At 38.5% G+C, this 7677-nt stretch overlaps 1 pseudogene; it reads right to left on the reverse strand.

Moving 5' to 3' along the window:
- Positions 1–2463: 2463 nt before the first annotated feature.
- LOC104992521 overlaps positions 2464–7677 on the reverse strand; it is an 8192-nt pseudogene continuing 2978 nt past the window's right edge.

Here is a 7677-nt window from a genome sequence, read left to right on the forward strand (position 1 = left end):
CCTTTTGTAATTAAAAAAGCGTTTTATGAGCAGGTATTTTGAGAGTATGTAAATGTCCCATTTTGCATTGACTTTCATCCACTAGATATAGCATCTATCTATATTTCTTGCTTGATTACTACTATGATGGTCCATTAGTTTCACTACATTTATTAGTCATCATTCTACTACAGAGAAAATCTTTCCCTTCTCTCCATTTATTTGTTATTTTAAATCTTTATATCAAGGTGAATTCATGAATTTTGTTTTATTCAGCAGGTTATATTTTTTTAGCATTGTTATTTAATTTTTTGCTCAAATTTTCCCAGATTTGGCCAGTGGGGTCCCTTTCAAGCTGACATCTATGTCATTTTGACAAAACCTCATCTTTGTGCACTTTCTTTCTCTCTAGCATGTTAGATGCTTCGGGTTTATCTTGTAATTTCTCTGCCCTGCCCTGTAATCAATCACTTTAAAAGATCCCTGGAAGTGGAAGTTTAGTTCAGTTCAGTTCAGTTGCTCAGTCGTGTCCGACTCTTTGCGACCCCATGAATTGCAGCATGCCAGGCCTCCCTGTCCATCACCAACTCCCGGAGTTCACCCAGACTCATGTCCATTGAGTCAGTGATGCCATCCAGCCATCTCATCCTCTGTCGTCCCCTTCTCCTCCTGCCCCCAATCCCTCCCAGCATCAGTCTTTTCCAATGAGTCAACTCTTCGCATGAGGTGGCCAAAGTACTGTAAGTGGAAAATAACACTGAATATTTGGAAACTAAGATCTGAGTGCTAGATATGCTTGTGGCTAATAAGAGTTTGCTGCCCCTAGATCTTTTTAATGCACAGAGCTGGGATTATATGTATGATTATACACACATATACATATACACATTTACATACATGTTTATTTCTATATCTAATATACTGAAAGCATGAGTTAATATTAGCTTCCAGCTCCAGTCCAACACCACAGTTCATTTTAATTTTCTCCTTTTCCACATTTGTAAATCCCTTCTCCCCCAGTAGAAACTTGGCTGCCATTACCTTTAACATGTTTTTGTATTAGATCACTTCTTGCTGAATATAACCAGTTTCCTGATGCTGCTACCAGCCCTCACTTCCTCATGGCTGAACTCTTCACTCTCTACTCATCTTTTCCTTTTTAGATCTTGACATCTGACTTTAAGCTTCCTCTGACCGTGGCCCATTCATTGATGTCTTCCTCATCCCATCGATTCTTATGTATTGCACAGGTTTGCTGCCCCTTAACTCTACCCTGCATGAATGTTTAATTTTCTGGGCTTCGGAGTAAATTATTTAGGAAGGCAGGAAGAATACTAGGTTGCCATTTTTAATGGAATGGTCAGGAAACACCTTGCTAAGAAGATTAAATTTGAGGGATGGTTTGAAGTTGGTGAGGGAGTGAATCCTGCGGGTATTTGGAGAAGAGTATTCCAGGCAGCGGTAGTAACATGTGCAAAGGCCCTGAGGCACAAAGATATCCTGTGAGTTAAAGGCAAGGAGGCCACCATCACTGAAGCAAATGAGCCAAGGAGAGAGTGATAAATCAGGTCAGAGAGGTATCAGGAGGCCAGATTCTGTAGGACTTTGTGGACCAATGCACAGTTTTGGCTCTTCTCTAAGTAAGCTGGAGTGCCATAGGAGGGCTTTGAGCAACAGAGCAATGAATTTCACTTTGGGTTTAAAAGGTGACATTGGTTCCTATGTTGAGAATAAACTCTGTATGTGAGTGGTGATGAGGGGATGGAGGGAGATGGAAGTTGAAAGCAAGTAAAACAGCCAAAAATACTCTTAGAGTGATGAGAAGAGAAATTAGCTATGGAGGTCATGCAAAGTGGTCAGGATCTGGATATATTTTGAAGGGAAAGCTGATGGGATTTGTGATGGGTTAGATATAGAGCTTTGTATAAAAGATATATAGATAACACATACTTAATCACTGAAATGTAAGCTTAAGGGAGGCAGAGATGAGAGTTGGACTATAAAGAAAGCTGAGCACAGAAGAATTGATGCTTTTGAACTATGGTGTTTGAGGGGACTCTTGAGAGTCCTTTGGACTGCAAGGAGATACAACCAGTCCATCCTAAAGGAGATCAGTCCTGGGTGTTCCTTGGAAGGACTGATGTTGAAGCTGAAACTCCAGTACTTTGGCTACCTAATGCTAAGAGCTGACTCATTTGAAAAGACCCTGATGCTGGGAAAGATTGAAGGCGGGAGAAGGAGATGACAGAGGATGAGATGGTTGGATGGCATCACCGACTCAATGGGCATAAGTTTGAGTAAACTCCAGGAGTTGGTGATGGACAGGGAGGCCTGGAGTGCTGTAGTCCATGGGTTCGCAAAGAGTCGGACATGACTCAGCAACTGAACTGAACTGAACTGTACTGAAAATGTTTTAGTTTATTTTCTTTTTCATGAAAAATCTGCACAATCACCACAGATACAGTCTGTTGTCCAATCTCCAGCTCACTTTTTGCCAGCACCAACATTGGCCTTTGCATTCCCCCTGACTTTCTGCATTCTGTTCTTGCATTTCTTTTACTGTTTTCTTGAGGTCTTTTTCTTCTCATATAGGCCACGTCTTGCAAGCCTGTGTTTGCGCTCATTCTTCTTTGCATAATCCAGGGAATGGTAAATCATGCCAAAGCCAATTGTCTTGCCACCACCAAAATGGGTTCTGAATCCAAATACAAAGATGACATCTGGTGTGGTCTTGTACATTTTGGCCAGTTTTTCCCGAATTTCTGTTTTACGTACTGTTGCCTTTCCAGGGTGAAGAACATCGATGACCATTTGTTTCCGCTGAAGCAGTCGGTTGGTCATGAACTTCCTGGTCTGGATAGTTACTGTGTCTTTCACGATGGCAGCTGATCTTTAAGCAGCCAGGGAGGAAAAGAGCGGAGTCAGAGATTTTTGTTTTTGATCAGTTTTTCTTACTGTTATAGCCCCAGCTCCTAGAATTATACTTGGCATGTATCAAATATTCAACAAATAATCGTTGAATGAAAAAAAAAAAAAAAGAAATAGGAATCCTAGTCTTTGTACTTTTTGAGGAATTTGCATTTTTTCCTTTAATGGGGTGTGTGGAAATTACCACTAAAAAATATTGGGAAGCCTGTATTTAGTCAACTGATAAAATGTGACATGAGTACAATGAAAAGGACTCAAAAGGGCCAATGAAATTATACTTTCAAATACTTACTGTTACTAAAAATATCTTCTAGAAACCAAAACAAGGGAAACTGAAATGTTCTGATTGTGTTCAGTAGTTCACTTCAGGGTAGCAGTTCTCACTATGCATATGTGAATTATTGTGCACATGGATGAGTGGTAAGAAATTTACTACCTACAGTGAGGAAGAGCCAAAATTTGAGTAGGATTTGCTTGAAGTAATAAAATAAGAGCACATATGATGATCATTTTTATTATAATAGATCGTCCCTTTTTTTGAACCAAAGAAAGCAGAACATTTGCAGCAAGCATGCTGGAAAATGTACATTAACTACAGTGTCTCATTTATCCCACACCCACAGTGTAGATTGGTACAAACTTTCTAGAAAGATATTGACAGTATATACTGTCAATATATACTTAAGAGAAATCTTAAGGATATATATATATAGGAAATATATATACTTAATTGGAAATCTTAAACATCTGTGATAGTTGACACCATGATTCCTACTCCATATCCCCCTTAGGGTTGTTTACATACATGGATTGGCCTATTTCACCAACCTAGCTACACAAAAGGTCACATTTAGTTTAAAAAATTTATGTAAATTTGTCAAGCTTCCGCAGACTCAAAGTAGTGGAACATCTGGTCACTCACTTTTGAAGTTGTTCCCATGTACATTGTTGAAAAATTTAGTGGGCTTAATTGGCCAAAATGATTGTCTTTCCCAGAGATACTCTAGGCAGAAGGGCAACCAAAGAATGTGACTGACCCTCTGGTTTATCTTGCCACTAACATTTTATTCCACCCACATTCCTACTATCCATGTCGTTGGCTATGATAATGGCATTATCATCACTATGATGACTGGCACAGGCCACAAAAGTTCTATTTGCAGATCTAACTCTCTTAGTCTTATAGTCAGGCATGAGTGACCCACTATTTAGTTACCCACAGATGCAGCTTTTATGATTACAAAATGTTACATATGTTTATAGATAATACAAAAACTAACCACCAATTAACGTTTCAGACCATTTCTCTCTCTGTTTTGGGGTTCTTGCTGTAGTTCTTTTTTTAATGTTTAGCTATTGCACTTAATATTGTATTTTTTTGTACTTTTGATTTTTATAAAATGTAATTTTAAATAGTCGCAATATATAACATTATATTACCAAATTTATCTAAGTAATCCCTGAAGAAGTGGGACTGATTGAATTTAAGTTGCTTTTTGGTCACTTTTTCCTTTTTCTGTGTTCCTAATGCTAGGATTTCAGTTGAACAGGTGAGGGGATTAAAGAGTTGGACTTTTAAAAGGAACCATCGATGGAAATCAGATTGGGGCAAATAAACTGACATATAAAAGAATTTATTGCATGTATAGGTAACTAGCCCCATTATAGCTCTCACTTTAAACCGTGTTCTGACTCAGGCCTGGAGGGGGAGGAATCATAGGGCGGTGGCTCCAGCTACACATCATTTGTTTTTTTCCCGGGTTGTATTTGCATGATACTGAAACAACCCCACTGAGTAATTAAATTCAACAAAAATATGCCTTTCTTGTTTCAAATCCTGTCATGCTACTAATGGCTACTAGAGGGCAGCAGAAACCAGGAACTGGCAGGAAAAGCAGTAACTTGAATAGACTGAAGAGGCTCTGCCCAGACCTGAGAACCATCTGTTCAGGGTTGAGACAGAAGATCGGGTTCAAAGAGTCTGTCTTAAAGGCCGCTTCAGTTACTTGAGAAGAAAACAAAATAAAGGAATAACAAGAGTGGCAAACCTTAAAAGTTTTGGAGGATTGAAACAAACAGATGGGGACTAGCGGGAATCACCAAGGGTAAGCCAAAAGCCACAGGTGACCAGGTTACGCATTCGAAGGAGAGAGTAGAGGTGAAGCTGTGGTGAGGTCTCAAGTGCCTGGATCAGGGGAGCAAGACATCTGAACGGAACTGGGGGTGTCAGAGGGCTATGACCATATGCCATCATCCGAGCAGACCCTCCACTGAAGAGCCCACAGGCGAGGGCAGCAGCTGAGCAAATGTTAAGGCATAACAATCTCAAGAGGTTATCTCCTGAGAGATAACATGTTAATAAGATGGTTTCTAATTTATGGTAGTAGAAAGAACATTGGGCAGGAATTGAGATCTGGATTTAAGATCTAGCCATCAACTAGTTGTAGGACTATAAAAAAGTGTCTTACATTTCTTTGGCTTCTGGGTTATCATGGACAAATTGGGGGGTTGGATTGGATGAATTCTATGATACCTAAGGTACTTGAAATTCTAGGGATGAACTGATTGGTCACCAAAGCCATCACCCAGTTGCACTGTGTAGGTAGGCTGAGATGACAGTCCAGCATTCATCTTCCCGTAGTCTACACACTGTCCTCACGCAGCTAGCCAGACGGTTACAGTCCCACCGTTTTTCATTTGTACTTCTGTGAAGATAGAAGCCAGACTACTTGATGTTTCATACTGTGTACTTGTGAAAAAGAAAGAAGGACCAAGCTTTCCCAGGATTTGATGATCCTGTTTCAAATACAGTGGTGTGTGTCTTTGGGAAATCTTAAAAACAAAACAAACTGCAAAAGAAAGCACATAAACTCACTGTTGCAGTTCAGACTATAGTTGCTGATACTTTGTGTTTGAGTTAGGGCGACTTTTAGGATCTTTAAGATATTTTAGACTTTTCTAATCAGAGCTTATATTTTGAATTCTAAAGTACTAGAAAATGATAAGCCCATTGTCAAAATGTTCATCATTTCCTTAACTATCATTGTAGGATTACAAACAACATTTTTAGTTTTAAATCTCTTAAATTTATTTGTAATCTTATTTAAAATGGGCATTATTGCTGTTTGAACTTTATACCTTTATGGAAGAATTTAGTAAGTAGATAATTCTCAAGAGGCTGGTTTATAGTTGTTAGACTATAAGCATTTTTGAAAACATACTCTTGTGAATAGACATGGAAGAATGTGGACATTTAAAATCTTCAAACAACTTTAAGTCTGCTTTAAATAAAATTTGACCTGCTTTTTCATCTAATTTATATAAAGAATTAAAAAATATTAAAAGCGATGCATAGTTGTATTGATTTTTGAAGGCAGATATCATAGACATTGTCTGGAACAAGTGGTTCTTGACCTTTTCACTGCTAAAGACTCTTTTAATTAATTTTTCTCCAGTGATTCAACATTTTGAAATATTTTGTCTATTTTTCCTCACCAAGAGCACTCCTTAAATGATAATTAGGTTTTTCATTTTAAATTAATCTGAACACATAACTACTGATCTCTTTAGCATGAGTTCAGCAATGACACCATCCTGAGATAATGAAATTCTACCATGTTAAAAAATTCTAGTATTTAGTGCAGACTTACTGTGAAAAAATACATTAATTCTATTATAGTTTTGAAATTTGGAAAATAGTTTCAGAACTCTGGGGAACTACTTCTTTTCCCTACCTCTCCCAGTTTACAGATATGTAACTCAGTCAGTTGTTTAGTCAACCTGATACAAGTCCAGGGCTCTATCTACAATACTGAGTGTTCCCTCTTCTATAGGATTAATCATTACAGTTTATGGTAATGAATGTAGTTAAGTTCATACTTCTCACAAAAAAGTGAATCTAGAAATTTGGATTGGTTGATATTCTTTCTTTCTTTTTTTTTCATAGATGGCAAACTGAACAAATTTAAATTTAGGAGGCATCCCAGGCAGCAGATTTAAGGAACTAAATTCTAGACATTTCTTGGAATGTAAGTTCTTCCTTTTGGAATCCTTCAAGAGTTGAGATATTATTTAGTTTTGACAGCATGTTGATGTGACTAATTTCATTACTTAAAATTTACTGCATACTAACTTAGTTGCAAAAAGAAAAATTTTAAATCCTGACCCCATAGAAGCCAAACAATGACACTGTATTTGCGAGTGTGTGTCTTTGTGTTTGGTCATTACAGAATCAGCCTTCCTTTTCCTGTCCATAAACATGTAACATATGTATAGTTTTCTAGAAGTAAGAATGAAGACTGAGTACTCCTGAAATATCAAAGTATAGGTTACCTATACTTTCTACTCAAGGAACTAGCTTGAGCTCTTCCTCTCTCCCTCTCTCTATATATGGCCAAAGCTATCGCTTGACATTTGCTTCTGTGATGCCTTCAGTTCAGTTCACTTCAGTTCAGTTGCTCAGTCATGTCTGACTCTTTGTGACCCCATGAATCACAGCACGCCAGGCCTCTCTGTCCATCACCAACTCGCAGAGTTCACTCAAATTCATGTCCATCGAATCGGTGATGCCATCCAGCCATCTTATCCTCTGTCATCCCCTTCTCCTCCTGCCCCCAATCCCTCCCGGCATCAGAGTCTTTTCCAATGAGTCAACTCTTTGCATGAGGTGGCCAAAGTACTGGAGTTTCAGCTTTAGCATCAGTCCTTCCAATGAACACCCAGGACTGATCTCCTTTAGAATGGACTGATTGGATCTCCTTGCAGTCCAAG

This window comes from Bison bison, unplaced genomic scaffold (genome assembly GCF_000754665.1).
Source record: "Bison bison bison isolate TAMUID 2011002044 unplaced genomic scaffold, Bison_UMD1.0 scf7180017864216, whole genome shotgun sequence".
Lineage (NCBI taxonomy): Eukaryota > Metazoa > Chordata > Mammalia > Artiodactyla > Bovidae > Bison > Bison bison.